We start from the raw sequence: 15,152 nt of genomic DNA on the forward strand, positions 1-15,152 counted from the left end.
AGCTCTTGAAAAGATTTATCCTGTCAAAAGTTTCACCTACTTTGAACCAAGTGAAATGTTGCATTCTTGAAGTAGAAGTCAGTGAAAAAATGCCCCTTGCTGTATTTAACCAAGAGTTCTTCAGTTTAAGCAGCCATTTGACCATGGCAGAATCTCAGAGATGGAAACTGTCAGTTTCTTTGTTAATTCAAAAATATATTGCAAGTAATACCATAAAATTTGTAAATTTTGTGAATTTGTAAAGTTTGTAAATTTGTTCTTTTTTTTTCTTTTTCTTTTTTCTTTTTCTTTTTCCTTTTCTTTTTCCTTTTTCCATTTCTCACCATAGTTCTGTCTCTATATGTAGCTTTCAGCATCACAGCGATCAGGATTTAATGGAAGCGATGCACAATAAAGCAAAGCGAACGGCTACGTTGTATGTGCAACTGCTCATGAATACCTGAGTTATATATACAGACACATTCAGGCAGTAAACACTTTCACAGTCACCCGACCAGAAAAGAGAAATGATGGGTCTGATACATCACAAGATGATTTGTCCTTTTAGTGGTTTTAATCCACAGAGTTAAAATTATGTATTTGTCAGATAAGGTGGAATAAACAACGTAATTAGAAAAATCATGAACTTTTAGTGGATTGTCTATGAGTGGACCAGAAGGTTAAGTTTACTGAATTATTCATGGAAATTTATTTTCTCAGCTCAATGCAACAGCAAAAATGGAAACTTTTGTTCAGCTCTGCATGCCTCTGTGTCAGCTTATTATTTCCCTGAATCACTGTTATTTTTTCTAGCAGAAGAATGAGTTCTGTAAAGGGAAGCTAGCAGTCTATTGTCTTTTTTATAGAGACCGTGAAAATTTTATTCAAGTTAAAATGTTGTTTTAATGGGAAACAAATGAAAAACTCAATACATAACACTAACTTTTTAATTGCTATTCCTGTGTTTGGTTCCTTTATCTGCAATCTGTGTTTTTAACCGTCTTAGTCTATCAGTCTCACTGCACAGCGTATGCTGAACAATACACAGATATTTCCTTCGCAAAGCTTTTCGTGCCATGGCAGTTTTCACTTTGCCTTAGCGTTAAATCGGGGTGACGGTAAGAGAGCGCTACCAGAAATAACGTTACTCAATTTGTTGCCTTTCAGATGACATTTAATACAAAAGGTCTTGGTCATAACTATTCTGGTGACACTGTTTGAGGTTATAATGGTGAATTATTGTCTCCGGTTACTAGAGGCAAAGCGAAAGTGCTTGGGTTTTCACCCGGTTGGCACACCAAGTGCTCTGGGATGAATCGCCGGAGCACTTAACGTACGATGAAGAAAGCGACGCACACCCTGTTGGAGAGCAGTGAAGTGTGAGTGGTTCGGTGGCACTTGTGAGTTGAAAAAGGAAATAGAAATATTTGTCAGAGAACGACGCTCCATTGTCTTCCTTGGTCTTAAACTAAGAATTAGATTGCATTATCCAACCACCAAGACTGAGAAGTAGCTTAATTAACTGCATTATACTTTTATTATTCCGAGGATATTTCCCCCCCCCCCGAGGAAAGGAAAGGGTATGCCATGGTAAATGACACCACTAGCATCATATTTTATTTTTCACTCCAGTTGTGAAGAATCCCTTTGGCAGCGTAGCAATTTCTGTGTGTTGGTAGTTGACAAATGGTAGTAACTGCGGCTGCCCCTTCTGCAACGTTTTGAACACTCTGTGGAACGTGGAGTCAGGCAGAAGACCCCTGAAGAAAGTTAACCTTTAGAATTTGGGCAAGATGACTACAGGGAACATTTTATGTTTACAATAATGAACATTCCGATATTGGCCTAATTTACATTGGTGTTATTCCAGAGCTGCTCCCTTAGAGTGTTTGTGGGAGACAGTCACTAAAATTTTGAGGACCTTGTGGTATATCTTAAGTATTGGAATTCATCTGTATTTAAAATGAACTGTTTCTTCCACCACTATTGTCCAAAGTCTTTAAGATTTTTGTAAGCATATCTGTGTCTTGGGAATTGTCAAGACCAAGCTCAAATAATTACTGCCTGAGCTTGAAGGATAAAAACATTTATGTGCAGAACGGCCACTGACTGCATTTAGGTCAGCTGAATCTCACCAGTCATAACATTTAGTAACAAAGAAAAACAAGAGGAAAATGACATTGAGCCAGCCAGATTAACACCAGTGTAACAAGGATAATTTGGGCTTTTTTCTTTTTTTTTTCCCCTCCCTTTTTTTTTCCAGGTGTTTTCCTCTTGGTTTCCCCCCCCCCCCTTGTCTTCTGTTCTGGCTCTGAAACCAAAGTGAATGTGAAAGGCCTCTTGTATAGCCTTAATTAGCAAAAGCGAACTACACGAGCATTTGTTAAGACGTCATGGCGTCACAGCCCATGTAAAAGCACAACCGGGACCCTACTAATGCTTCCTACAAAGCAATACAATTGCAGTAACAACATTTTCCTAAATGGAAGTTTCTTGGAAATGAAGGCAGCTTCACAAACATATATCCACACCTCTCTATGGACGTCTGAATATCTCCACGTTTGTCTTTTTTCTATCCCGCTTTTCAGCATTTGTAACCACCCTTTTTGATTGTATTAAACATATATAATTTACATGGTCTGGTAGAAAATGGCAGGAGAATAGCGTGCTGTGAAGCTGCAGCAAGATAATAGAGGGATCAATAAAACATCGGACCCTTCCTGCTGAGATGATGGACCCCAGGACGGCTGAACCTGCACAGAGCTACTGTGGGCTTCCAGGAACTACTCTCACTGCAACTCAGAGAAGTTCTGCTGAACCCTACCAGGACAGGTAATGGGGTGTAGCAGTAACTAACGCCATAAGGGCCAATAACACACAAGGAAAAAAATTAGCTTTCTCTATCTAGGCCCTGTGCACATTTCTGCCTTTGTACAAATACTACTTGAATCTACCCTTTACTAGACAGTGCAGTTAGCGACAGGCAGCGGGTACGGGCGGTGGTGACAGTGACGGGCCGGGGTAGTCAGGGGGGCAGAGAGCATGGCAGAACGGTTAGGTTGGTGGGAAACCAGAATGGATACCAATGTTGACAAATATCACAGAATCCCAGAACGGTTTGGGTTGGGAGGGACCTTCAGAGCCCATCCAGCCCAACCCCCTGCAGGGAGCAGGGACATCAACCCGAGCAGGTCGCTCAGAGCCCCGTCCAGCCTCACCTGGAGTGTGTCCAGGGATGGGGCATCGACCACCTCTCGGGGCAGCCTGGGCCAGCGCTTCACCGCCCTCATAGTAAAATATTTTTTCCTTATACCCAGTCTAAATCTCCCCTCCTTTAGTTTAAAACCACCACCCCTTGTCCTGTCACAGCAGCCCTTGCTAAAGAGGCCACCCCCACCCTTCCTACAGCCCCCGATAAGCACTGGGAGGCCGCAATAAGGTCTCCCCGCAGCCGTCTCTCCTCCAGGCTGAATATTGTCAATATGGTATTGACAGGATGAATAAAGACAAATAATAGATAACAAGATAGAACACAAACAGAGAGCAGGCAGACTCCTGCTGGATGACTTGTCTAGGGCAAACGGTGCATCCATGGTTAGGAATTGGAGATGCTTGAAACAACAAAAAGCTAGTGCTAAAGCAATTGGATTATCAAGCACTGTGTTTATGTGTTGTAGATAGGGCTTTTATGCTTTAACTGGGAAATTATATCTTAGAACAGCTGTGAGAGAACTTTATGATGCTGTAACCTGTAGCAAATTGTCTATTTACTCCATGAAAATAAAAGTAATGACCTTGTGCTGACAAATAGACTGCTGCATTTTGGTGTCAGGATTGTATGCTGTGTAAGAGGAATGGGATGTTAAAACCTCTTGATGGGAGACCTCAGATAATACAAGATGGAAGGAAATGTGGCAGAAAAAGTTGAGCAGAGGATTTGGATCTAGTTTTCTACTTTTCTTTTGAATTGCTGTCAGTATGCGCTTCTACAGATTTTTTAAAATTAGCCATCTTTTACATACACTAGCTGCCACATTCACCGCCAGCACTGGCATCATAAATTAAGTTGTGGCCTCTAGGTAAGTACTCTGTTGCTTGCCAAGGGAAGTGAACGCGGCAGTTCTGCATAAGAAGCCCCTACATATGCAAAAACAGAAGTCAAAATAGCAATAAAAATTGCAATAACATTGTAGTAAAAATAACTTTCCTGATTTTCTGCATTGAGGGCAAACACCTTCTGCCCCCTCTTCATGAGGAAAGCCACATATTGCCTCTGCTGATGGTCTCTTGTGGCACTGCGTATCATAAACTCACTGTATACCCAGTCAAATCAGTGTCTCACCTCACGTGAGATCGGAGGAGGTTTATCTCAACAGGTCTGCAGCTTATTTACAAAGCTGACAAACTGGAGAAGTGACGTAACTTCACCGTGGAGGGCTGTGTTTTTCTAAAAGAAGGAAACATCACGTAATCCAGCCCTGAATTACTACTGCTGTCTTCCCATTTGTTGTGGAAGCAATGCAATTGCTCTTCCCGTGTCTGCGGGCTTGGGAAAAATATTCATCATCTAGTGTCACGGGTGGCTTTCTGTTCATCCGGCCTTCACGCTCACATGCCATGGTCTGTTTATCCCACACTTAGAGATCAGAAGGTCGGACAAGACCATTGGGGCCATTTCAGGTGCACTATAATTACACCACGATCCTCTCCACTTATCTTTTAAGTGTTTTATCTGGTCTACTTCGAACAGCTTTCTTGATGCATCAGTGACTTCTTTTGAAAAGCTACTCTGCTGCCTAATGGACGGTATGGGCAGATTGCTTTTTATCAGTAAGTTAAAATTTACATTTTTATATTATAGTTCATTACTCTTTAATCACCTTAAATAGCGCCTTGCCTTTCCCCTGGCAATATTTCCTATCAGGAGCCGAGGAACTAAGTGTAGGCTGAATGTCAGTGTCTGTCAGTGGTGCGTACCTCAATTAGAACTACGTCCACTGTCACAAAATGAAAGCCACTTTCATTTTTCCCTTCCTCATTTGTATCTAGGTAGACTCAAAAATCTGGTAATAGAATTGTTCTAATCATGCATGATTCCGTAGATTTTTGGCATCAATGATCTGGTATGTGTACACTCATCAACGTTGTCAGTTAACCTGTAATCATTGCAGGTATAACCTTGTTTCAACATATGTGCCTACCCTGAAAAGATTAGGAAACCAGTGCTCTGACTAATGTAATATCAAGTAGAACATAAGCGTGTGTGTGTGCGTGTGTGTATCCATATGTATATGTATACATATTTTTTCACTCCTTATGCCTGCAGGACATCCCTTAGGCACTTAGCTGGAAATTATATAAAATATTTATAGATCCCATTATGTTCAGTTTCTGCCATAACTGTTTAGGGACCTGAATTAGCAAATAAGGGTTTATTTCTGGGGTAATCGATGGTCCAGTCTCATACTTCTTGTGCACTCAGAATTTTCATTGAGATCAAGTAGATATCAGTATGGGATAAAAAAAAGAACAAAAAAAAGATCACTGAGACCAGAATGATCAGATACAGTGATCTTTTTGGTTTATGCATATCTCCCTTAAAACGCTTGAAATAATGAGTCCTATTTTTATAGTGAGTTCTAATCTCAAGTTTTAAGATACTTGTATGATTTTGCAGCGAGATGGAATTTTAATTCACCCTTATCGTAACAAATGAGTGTTTAAGTGGTAAATTTTTCACTGAGGCCCAACAGCCTTTACACAGTAAAACACCTGCAGTCTGAACTCTCCCTGCTCCCTCTCCTGTTCCTCAAAAATGACAGAAATGGCCGTTCTTTTTCAAATTTGTATTTATGAGTCCTTTAAGCAAACCTGATTTCTGTCCTTCTCCCTTCACTATTTTGCTGGTATGCGCTCTGTTTCTACATGGCTATGTGAAATATTTAGTGTGGGGGGAAGGTGGCTTCAGATTTGGAAGAAGGAAAAGAATAGAAAGATGATTTTTCCATATACTCTGATGGCGGACACTGAAGGGACTGATGATGAGGCTATGGTATCACGAGAGTACTCAGGGGCTGTGGACTGTCCTGCAGGACGCTTTGGAGTTCAGGGGTCTCAGCAGGAGATGGCACCACTGCTGTAGTCCCGGCAGCATCTTGGAGGTTGCTTTGCAAGGGCTTGTAATGCTGATACTGTGGCTGGGGAACAGCACGTGGAGCCCGTGTGGAAGAGTCTCATAAAGAAAGTGTGAGAGCTGACAGGTCTGTTCGGTGTCTGATTACAAGGTGGTCACATACGGAATGAAATAATTACTTTAATTAAAGTAATACTTGTCCTAACCTAATTTGGTTTAAGGCTGAGAGTGCAATAAGGTCAATTCTACTTATCTTTGTATTTACATCTCATCCCTTCCTTCTCCTCCTAATACATAAATATCTGAAAAATATGAATGAGTTCCTCATCATGGCAACTTGTGTTGGGGAAGGATTTGTGTTACAGAAGGGTAACTGAGGTATAAACAGCCTGGACCTGCCTGGTCTTCAGCCTGCCAAATTAAAGACTTGGTTAGGACAGGCTCAGGAAGGAATAGGGCAGGGTCATGAAAGCCTTAGAACAGCTCACTAAGGCCCCAAAAATTATGACCTGTACCGGAGCCATGGGTGTTTCTGTAGGACAGTCCCACGCTGTTGAACGTGAAGCTGGGAGCCTCACATCTCTTCCCAGGAAGAAAGTATTTCCAAGGGAACGCCCCAGGTGAAGGCAGAGTCCTGGCATTCCTCTCCCTAAAGGAAACTGCTCTTTAGCTCATTTAGGCACACATCAGTCTTGCTTAGCCCCTCGCTCTGCTACTGAACTTTGGACAGTCAGCAGCATAGTTTCAACAAAATACAAAGAACACCTTCCCTGTCCCTCCCAAATCACCTGCAGCCTAGTAGAGCCATGTCTTAAAATATAGGAGAGAGCACCGGCACCCCTCCAAGTCTGAAATAAACCTCAGACAGGGCTACAGCCCCCAACACAGACGCTCAAACTTCCTTGATGGGTTCTCTTTTGAAAATTGTTAAGCATTAAGAGTGTAAGGGAACATTAATGTTATTGTATTAATTTTCCTTTCTTATACTGAACCCACTGCTCTCATGCACTACGTGGGGGAAAAAAAGATACTTGACAGAAAGGTTTTCTACTGTGCGTGTACCCTGTTTTAAAACGGAATGATAAATAATGCAAAATATTTTACCTCCCCAATGGCAAGATATTAGCCATATTCATTTCAACAAAATGTGCCTTATTTTTAGGGAATAAATGGTCAATAAATTCATCAGAGTGATGGATAAAGCTGCAGTCTAAACGCCAAAGACAGCAGTTAAAAATAAACGTCAAGAAACTCATCTTATGAGAATGAGACAGTTATTTTGTCACTACGGTCTACTCTCATTACTTTATTGCTTTCTGACTACTTGGTCGTATATACAGCCTCGTGCTCTTGTTCCCACGTTCCTAACAATGCTTCAAAACTCTTCGCCTTTTTATGCTTTAACTGTTGTGCAGTAAAGTGTATATTTTCCAGCCAGATTTAGAGTAGACCTAATGAAAAAAATTCAAGGAAATCTACAGCTCAATTCTTCTGTTATTGAAAAGCTGTCTTCTGATTGAAAACAAAGATATTTTATTGGCCTCTTCACCCACCAGAAAATGGATCATTAATAAATCTATTGTTTTACAATAATGGCTAGATAATAGAGGTAGGTGAAGAATTTTGTCCCCAAGCAATTCCTAGGAAACACTATTCATTTGGTTTATAAGTGACCACCAGTTAGTATTTGCACAGACTCATGATATTATTGCTCAGCTGATAAAAAAACATTTGTGCTGCTATTAATTAAAATTACTTAGGAACATATTTCTGGTGAGCACCTTGACAACACCTCTTCAGTCTATGCTTCCATGGATTCTTCTATCATCCTTGAAAAATAATAGGCATTCTGCTCTCAAAAATACAAGCCATCAGAAAGAAAATTTCCTCTAAAAAGTCATTAGAAAACTCTCTTGTTCACAACTCCGTTTAATTATTGCTACAGTGCCAGTGACTACACGATACTAAATCTGCATGGGATTTCCAATTTATGGTATCTCAAACGCGAGCTGTATACAATATATAATAAGAGAACAAAGATGAAAAAAGGAAGAAATACTCTTTACATTCATGACATCTTTTGCTTGGTTTTAGCTTGAAGCCATTCCACCCAGCTCCACAAATGCTTGTATCAGCAACACTGAGGAATTCCCAAACTTTTAATACATAGGAATAAAGACATTTTCTAAAACAAATACCTAGAGATTCTAGAGAAGCCATCCATGCTGCCTTTGAGGTCGTGGTCACAATTTTGCTATTTTAAACCATGCTGCTAGTTACTTTAGACACCATATGCACTAGACAAGAGATGGAGAATGTATAAAACCACAGTTCTGCTGCTCCCTAATTTTGAAAGTATTTAAAGTGTGCGAAATAAATATATTCCTACCCTAGCTACCAATGTGCATCTATTGTGTGCACACACACACACACACCAGCAGCGTTGTAGCGATATTTATAATATAGACGGTATCATCCGATGTTCAGGAGACACTGCATCTCTATGGAATGTAACAGACCTGTAAGCTGTGCTGAGTGTCTCACTGAATGGAAATCAATAGCTTAGGCTCTTCAAATTCCAGTTTTATGCTCAACAAACTGTCACCAAGGAAGTAGTTTTGCATGGTTTATGACGACTTCAAAAGATTTGCAGTTGTGCCCTGAATGCGTTCAATTATACTTAGTATCAGCCTTCAGAATTACTTTTTACCATTACCTGGACAACTTAGTGCAGAGGAAAGTGCTTTGTTCAGAGACAGAATGCTAATGGCCTCTATTTGAACATCTGATATAGTCAAACAAGGCGTTCCGTATGGAGAAAAAATTGCATCAAGTATATATTAAATACCATAGACCTTTTTTCCCTGGTATTATCTGGCGGAGCAGTTACCTACAGTGACTCGGGCAGAGGCTGAGGAGGATGGGCTGAGCCATGGGGAAACTCCTGCTGCTGTGACAGAGCTCGGCCCCGGCGAGTACGCACAGACCTCGTACGCCAGGAGCTACCTCTTCTCTGCTGTGGCTCCAGCCTCCACAAAACCTAAGGAAAAATAGATTATTAAAACACTATTTGAAACCAACATGTAGGATTTTGAAAGACACATGGTAAGTTCATATGAGAGAAAAGGAATTTGCTTTCATGGTGAGTAAATACCATGCTTTATTCTGTTACCTCTACTAATCCACAGCCTAAGTTTGCATGAGGTAAAGCATGAAAGGCTGAGAGACCTGGGTCTGTTCAGCCGGGAGAAGAGAAGGCTGAGGGGGGATCTCATCAATACCTATAAATACCTGAAGGGCGGGTGTCAGGGGGATGGGGCCGGGCTCTTTCCAGCGGTGCCCAACGCCAGGCCAAGGGGCCACGGGCACAAGCTGGAACACGGGAAGTTCCCCCTGAACATGAGGACAAACCCCTTCCCTGTGCGGGTGCCAGAGCAGGGGCACAGGCTGCCCAGAGAGGCTGTGGGGTCCCTTCCCTGGAGACATTCACCCCCCGCCTGGACGCGGCCCTGTGCCCCTGCTCTGGGGGTGCCTGCTCACGCAGGGGTGGGACGGGGTGAGCTCCAGCCCCCACCAGTCTGGGATTCTGTCATAACTAGACTTTATTTTATTATTTCAGATAATCTCTACTCCTTGAGTACAATCCTATTGTTGTTCAATTAAAAAAATATTTCAAAAAGACTGCGTTTTCTTTCATGAAGACTTTGTTCACAAAAAGCATTTCCCATTGAAATTCAGCGGTAAGGCCCGATCGCTAGGTGTTTCTTGGCACACAACATGATGTGTCAGTAAGGCTAATGAGCCTCTAACAAAAAAATTTGAAAAGACTGCCTGCAAAAGAGCAGTCTTACACAGACATGCTGATGTGCCTAATTAAAGCAGCTGGATCGTGATCATCAGGATAATATAAGTACTAATAGCGTAATAGGTTATCTTAATCTAAATGGGACTGTTCTGGAAAATAACCACTAATTGGTATTGAGAGAGATTGATGAAGTCACGTAATTTTGGCTGATAGTACTATACTTAGCGGACAGAAACAAGTTCACGCCAATGCTAGACTAAACAGTTCTGGTGCACTGCAAATAAGCACATAACATAAACGCTGCCTTTTTGCTAAGTGCTAAGCGGCAACCACGTACTGTTATCTGCAGCCTCAGTTAGCAAAAACTTGGGGTTTTGACAGCAGTGCCAGGCATTGGAAGCGTTGGCAGCGGTCTGGAGGCCCGGCTCAGCTGGCCTGGGCTGCAATAACACGCAGGGTTTCCTGCTAGCGCAGCTCCTCCGGCAGCCTGCGCCGGGGGGGACCAGTCCCTATCGAGTACCGGTGCCGGCAGATTTCCTCCTACGAGAAATTAACACCATTAAAGTCTTTACAGTCCTGCAAAGCTTCCACCTTCTTCTTGTTAAAACTAACACAGAGTCCCATGGAGAGGACAAAGGGGATGGACACAGGTTGCTCTTGGGGAGATTCCGACTGGACACGAGAGGGAAGTTTCTCACAGTGAGGGCAGTCACCGTTGGAATAATCTCCCCAGGGAAGGGGTTGGCTCGGCCATGTTGGGCACCTTCAAGAGTTGGCTGGACAGGGCGCTGGGCCATCTTGTCTAGGGTGGGCTCTTCCCAGAAAGGTTGGGCTAGATGGTCCCTGAGGTCCCTTCCCACCTGGGATTCTGGGATTCTGTGAATAAAAGTCTGCAAAGCCAGTGATGGCTGTGCAAGCCACATAAAAGCCCATTAACCAGCTCATATGATATGATACAACCCTCTTCTCTAACATTTTTCTTTTCAGTTAGTGAGCACTGAAGTCTAGTTTCTAACAGCTACCTCTGATTTTCCCTCGTTTTGGCAGGGAGGGATGCAAGAAAAAAAAAAGTAAAAAATGGAATGAACTATTCTGTAGTTTGAGGAATTATATTAACAATCAGAACGTTACACAAACCTCAGTTTCTCATATTAAACATTAATTTGGCAATTTGTTGTATTATATTTTATAGTTATGCAGTGATAGAATCTTTCTATGTCAATTAAATGCGTCCCCTGAAATATAAAGAGAATACAGGTTCAACAGTTTCATTGCAGACTTTAGCATCACCTTGAGGAAAATTTATATATTTTAATTTCTGTGTCGCTGGCTTTTATAGGTGTCTGAAGGTTCCATATTACCATTACACAGAGTGACTGCTTTAAGGAGTACACCAAGTTACATGCCTTTTAGTTAGACAGAGTCTAAACATTTTAATTGTCATTCTGCTTACTACAACTCCAGCTGCTAATTTTGACTCAGTGAGCACATACCTTCTTCAGGTCACCATCCTACAGATGGATACCATTAAAATTTTGTTTGTGCTAAGCGAGAACAAGATGCACAAGGCAGGTGATCTTTTGATTTAGCTTTTAGAACAAGATCTTTGCTGATGACAGAGCAGATGGTCAACTTTGTTGAAATGGAGGATTAAAATAATTAGATAGATTTTTGGCAGATGTTCGCTACATTCATGCATAAATAAACGTAATCCTCATCCTTTAGCTCCCCGATCTGGATTCTAGGTGTGAAGGATGTGCAGCATGTGGTGTCTTCTGAAACCTCAACCATGATAACTCTTCATTTTATAGTATCACTACAGTAAAAGAATGATGTCTCTCGGGTTTATCCATCAGAAGACATAAAGACTGTTAAAATCTTGATTTATGTTCATGTATTTGCCTTATGGTTTATTACGGAGAGAAAGTTTCTTACCAGTCAAAACAGTATTTTCAGGATAGGCGGCTCATCTTCAGAGTTAAAATAGGAATGATGTAGCAGAGGTCCTCTAGCAGTGCTCACTGCTCAAGCACAAAAAACGGATGTCAATAAGTATTACAGCTCAGCCCTGAAACTCCGGAGTAAACGCAGACCCTGTTTGTGTTTAGCTTGCTTCCACTAGAAGGCTACTCATCTTGGGACTTTCCAGTCTGAAGATACCACTTCCACAAACTCATCTTTTTACATTTATCTCTAGGAAAGTTGGAACACTTCAACTGGCACCAGCTTGACCAAAAATCAACATGGTGAGAGTAAAGTGACTGTCAGCGTGGCTTGGGGTTTGTGGTACAGCCCGAGAAGTCACCACTGAACGGCAGCACTCGCTGTAGCCTCCCAGTGCCTGGGGGGGAGATGGGGGACGCGTGTGGACTTTTACTGGCAATACAGACTACTCAGAACAGACTTTTATAGCATAAGTATACCTGCTACCAAAGTATAGCCTTTTAGAGCATATTTCTGTGAAGGGCATAGATGCCAAATACACGTATCTCTTCACGCATCATCCTGTAACCCAAGGATTGCCTAATTTCTGAGGCTATGAGGATTTTTCATAAGATATTGATTAATCAAAAGCAAAATACTTCACAGACATGTGCAGCTTTGATAAGCTTTAATATGGAGCAGGTTTGTCAGGAATCCTTGGTTTATCAAGAAAAGCTCTTTGTCAATAAACTTCCCTCCCCCACAATGTGGTGTCCCTGGAATTTACCTGCAAAACAGGAAATTCTTGTTCATAGGCTCAGCCTGAAACAGTGTCCTGAAAAAAAACCCAGCAAGTTCGTGAGTTCACGTACGCTATACTGTGTTTCGCACGGGTGGGATTTTCAGAGGTACCTGCTCAGTACTTGACAGATTTCTGTGGGACCTCAAATCCAGAATATTGAAAACTACTGATTTTATACGAGGTAGAACGATTCCAAGGTGAGTGGGAAAGAGCAAAGCCCCAGGGAAAGCACAGGGCCTTTGCTTCAGATATGGAGAGCCCAGCTCTGGGCATGACGGGTGGCACTCTCTTAAGGTCACCAAAATATTTAATTTAAAACCAAAAATATAAGTAGTTCTGATACAAGACTTGCTATTTTCTATAAAACTTTGAGCAGACAATAAGCAGCTTGACATTATTCATAGAAAAGTGAGGGAGAAAAAAATCCTGTCTGACTCTCAAGCTCCAGCAAAAGTCACAGCCTTTTTATTTCAGTGGGACCATGTACATCACGTGCTCAGCAACTCATCTGCCACGGCAGAGCTCTTGAGTTACCTGACAAACTGCTGGTGCAGTTAAAAGTCTTGAGCCTTTCCTGTCGCCGAAGGTGACAAAGGCATCTTGCCTTCAGCCTCCTGGACCTGAAGTACTGAGCGGTCTCGTCCGTTGCCGGTCGAGCTGCAGGTCTTGGACTCTGACAAGGCGTCCTCTGAGGCCAGTGACAGAGGTACATTATTGTTGATTAACATTGTCCACAAGCCAGTCAGAGCATGGTCCATTAATGCCAGTACTGTGCAAACAGAGAAAACAACGATTTTTTTTGAGGAAAAAAAATATTGGACTTCTGCCACTCTGAATTCAGAACATTTTCCTGAGCCTTTATAATTAATGCCTGAAATAAAAGTACTCTTAAGGTAGTACAAGTCTCTTTGTGGATGATCTTGTGGGCTATCAGTGGTCCAGGAGCCACAGATGGCGAGTCCAGACGCTTGCTGAAGGATGTGTCTGGAACAAACTGCATTTCAGAAGCGGGCAATAATTAAGAAGGCAGCTCTTACAAGCAGGTGTCTCGCAATGACCCTTCTAATAAAAACCTTAACTATCTACTCCCTTCCTTTCAGTGGAAAGTGACAAATTATCTTGTCGAAAGCCTGATGAAGTACTTTATGACATTCAGATATAGGCTTCAACTTTTTCCTGTGAACGCTTTGCAGCTGGGGCAAGGCCCATTCCGTTGTTGGCGCCACGGCATTTCAGGAATTCTTGCCAAGACAAGAAAGGAAAAAAGGGCTGCAGAAAGAAACCGAACGGCAAAACTTGTCAGAACCACAAGATGGCAATACCGTTTAAAATATAAAGCTTACGCAACTAAAACAAGAGTGTTGCGAGCATTCACAGCGGCTGGCGCGCCTACCGCTTGTTTACAGCTGCAGTGTAAGGTGGGTGTCTCCAAGGAAGATAATCACAAGTTAGCCGTATCCGCGGGCTTTGTCTTAATTCTCCTTTTAACAAGTACTGTACGGCAGGGTCTTGGTCAATACCGTGGCTCAGCCTCCAGTGGAACAATGCCGCTGGATTTCCACACAAAAGGCGTCAGAGGTAAGAACGAACATATTGCAATCAGTGAACATATTGCACGCTCATTTTCTCTTTCATGTCCTCAGTTTCTGGAGGAGAGAAATTTGAGGCCATTAAATAGTGTCTGGCAGCTATTTCTGTTGATTAGCTATCATGTTAATAATTACAGCCACTTTCAGGCAGCGGAGAGAGCAGATGCAGGAAGCTGCTGTGGCATTGCTTCATCAATATAAAATGTGTTGCGTACAAAAGGTGTCGTTCCGAGCAAGCAGATAAAATGAGACTATCTACTCAAAGGTAAACAGCGCATTCCCGTTTCTGGGGCGCCGCCTGGCTATGTCGTTATAAATAATCATTGATGTTGTCTCTCGTAACAAAACAAAGAATCACACCAAAGTGCTTACGCAGCAGCAGCTCGAAGAAGATAGGTGGCGAGCTTCGCAAGTAACGAGGGGAAGAACTGGATGGTCTCACAGCCAGCCAAAGAGGGTCGTCAAAGGCATATGGACTCATTGAGAAATGCGCACAAGCACACGCATGCATGCTTCTGCAGCGCTAAAAGAAACGATGGAAAATTACAAAGAAATTCTATTCTAGGGACATCGGTAATGATATAAAAATAGAAGACCTCGTCTTGCCTGCACACTGGGTAGTGGCCGGAGGAGTCCTAGACCCACGCGTGCCTCCAGAATCATGAGGGAGATCACGTTCAGCAGGCAACCTCCTCTTCTAGTCCCTGTCTCAGGCAGGTCTCCGCCAGGGAGCTGGCAGTCGCTGGCTGCAGAGCTGCTCGTTTGCCACGCTAAAGATTTGTCATGGCACAGTAAGAACTTGTTCGCCTACTGATTGCCGTGACAAGCTCAATATATCTATTTCTGTTTACACTGACAGATGCAAATAACTACAGAAATCACTAGTTCAGGGCCTCATTAAGGTATGTTTTTTCAGCAACG

At 42.3% G+C, this 15,152-nt stretch overlaps 1 long non-coding RNA gene across 2 annotated transcripts in view; it reads right to left on the reverse strand.

The window, feature by feature from the left end:
- Positions 1-1,517: 1,517 nt before the first annotated feature.
- The window catches only part of LOC135313988 (uncharacterized), a 51,469-nt gene continuing 37,834 nt past the window's right edge, over positions 1,518-15,152 (reverse strand). The window contains exons 2-5 of one of the 2 annotated variants that reach the window (XR_010373514.1): positions 12,628-12,675; positions 11,853-11,938; positions 9,007-9,152; positions 1,518-1,739 (exon numbers count right to left, since the gene is read on the reverse strand). This is a non-coding gene — a long non-coding RNA (uncharacterized LOC135313988). Of the gene's footprint in view, positions 1,740-8,025; positions 9,153-11,852; positions 11,939-12,627; positions 12,676-15,152 lie in introns of those variants that run through there. The other variant, XR_010373513.1, reaches the window with a different exon arrangement.

This window comes from Phalacrocorax carbo, chromosome 6, assembly GCF_963921805.1.
Source record: "Phalacrocorax carbo chromosome 6, bPhaCar2.1, whole genome shotgun sequence".
NCBI lineage: Eukaryota > Metazoa > Chordata > Aves > Suliformes > Phalacrocoracidae > Phalacrocorax > Phalacrocorax carbo.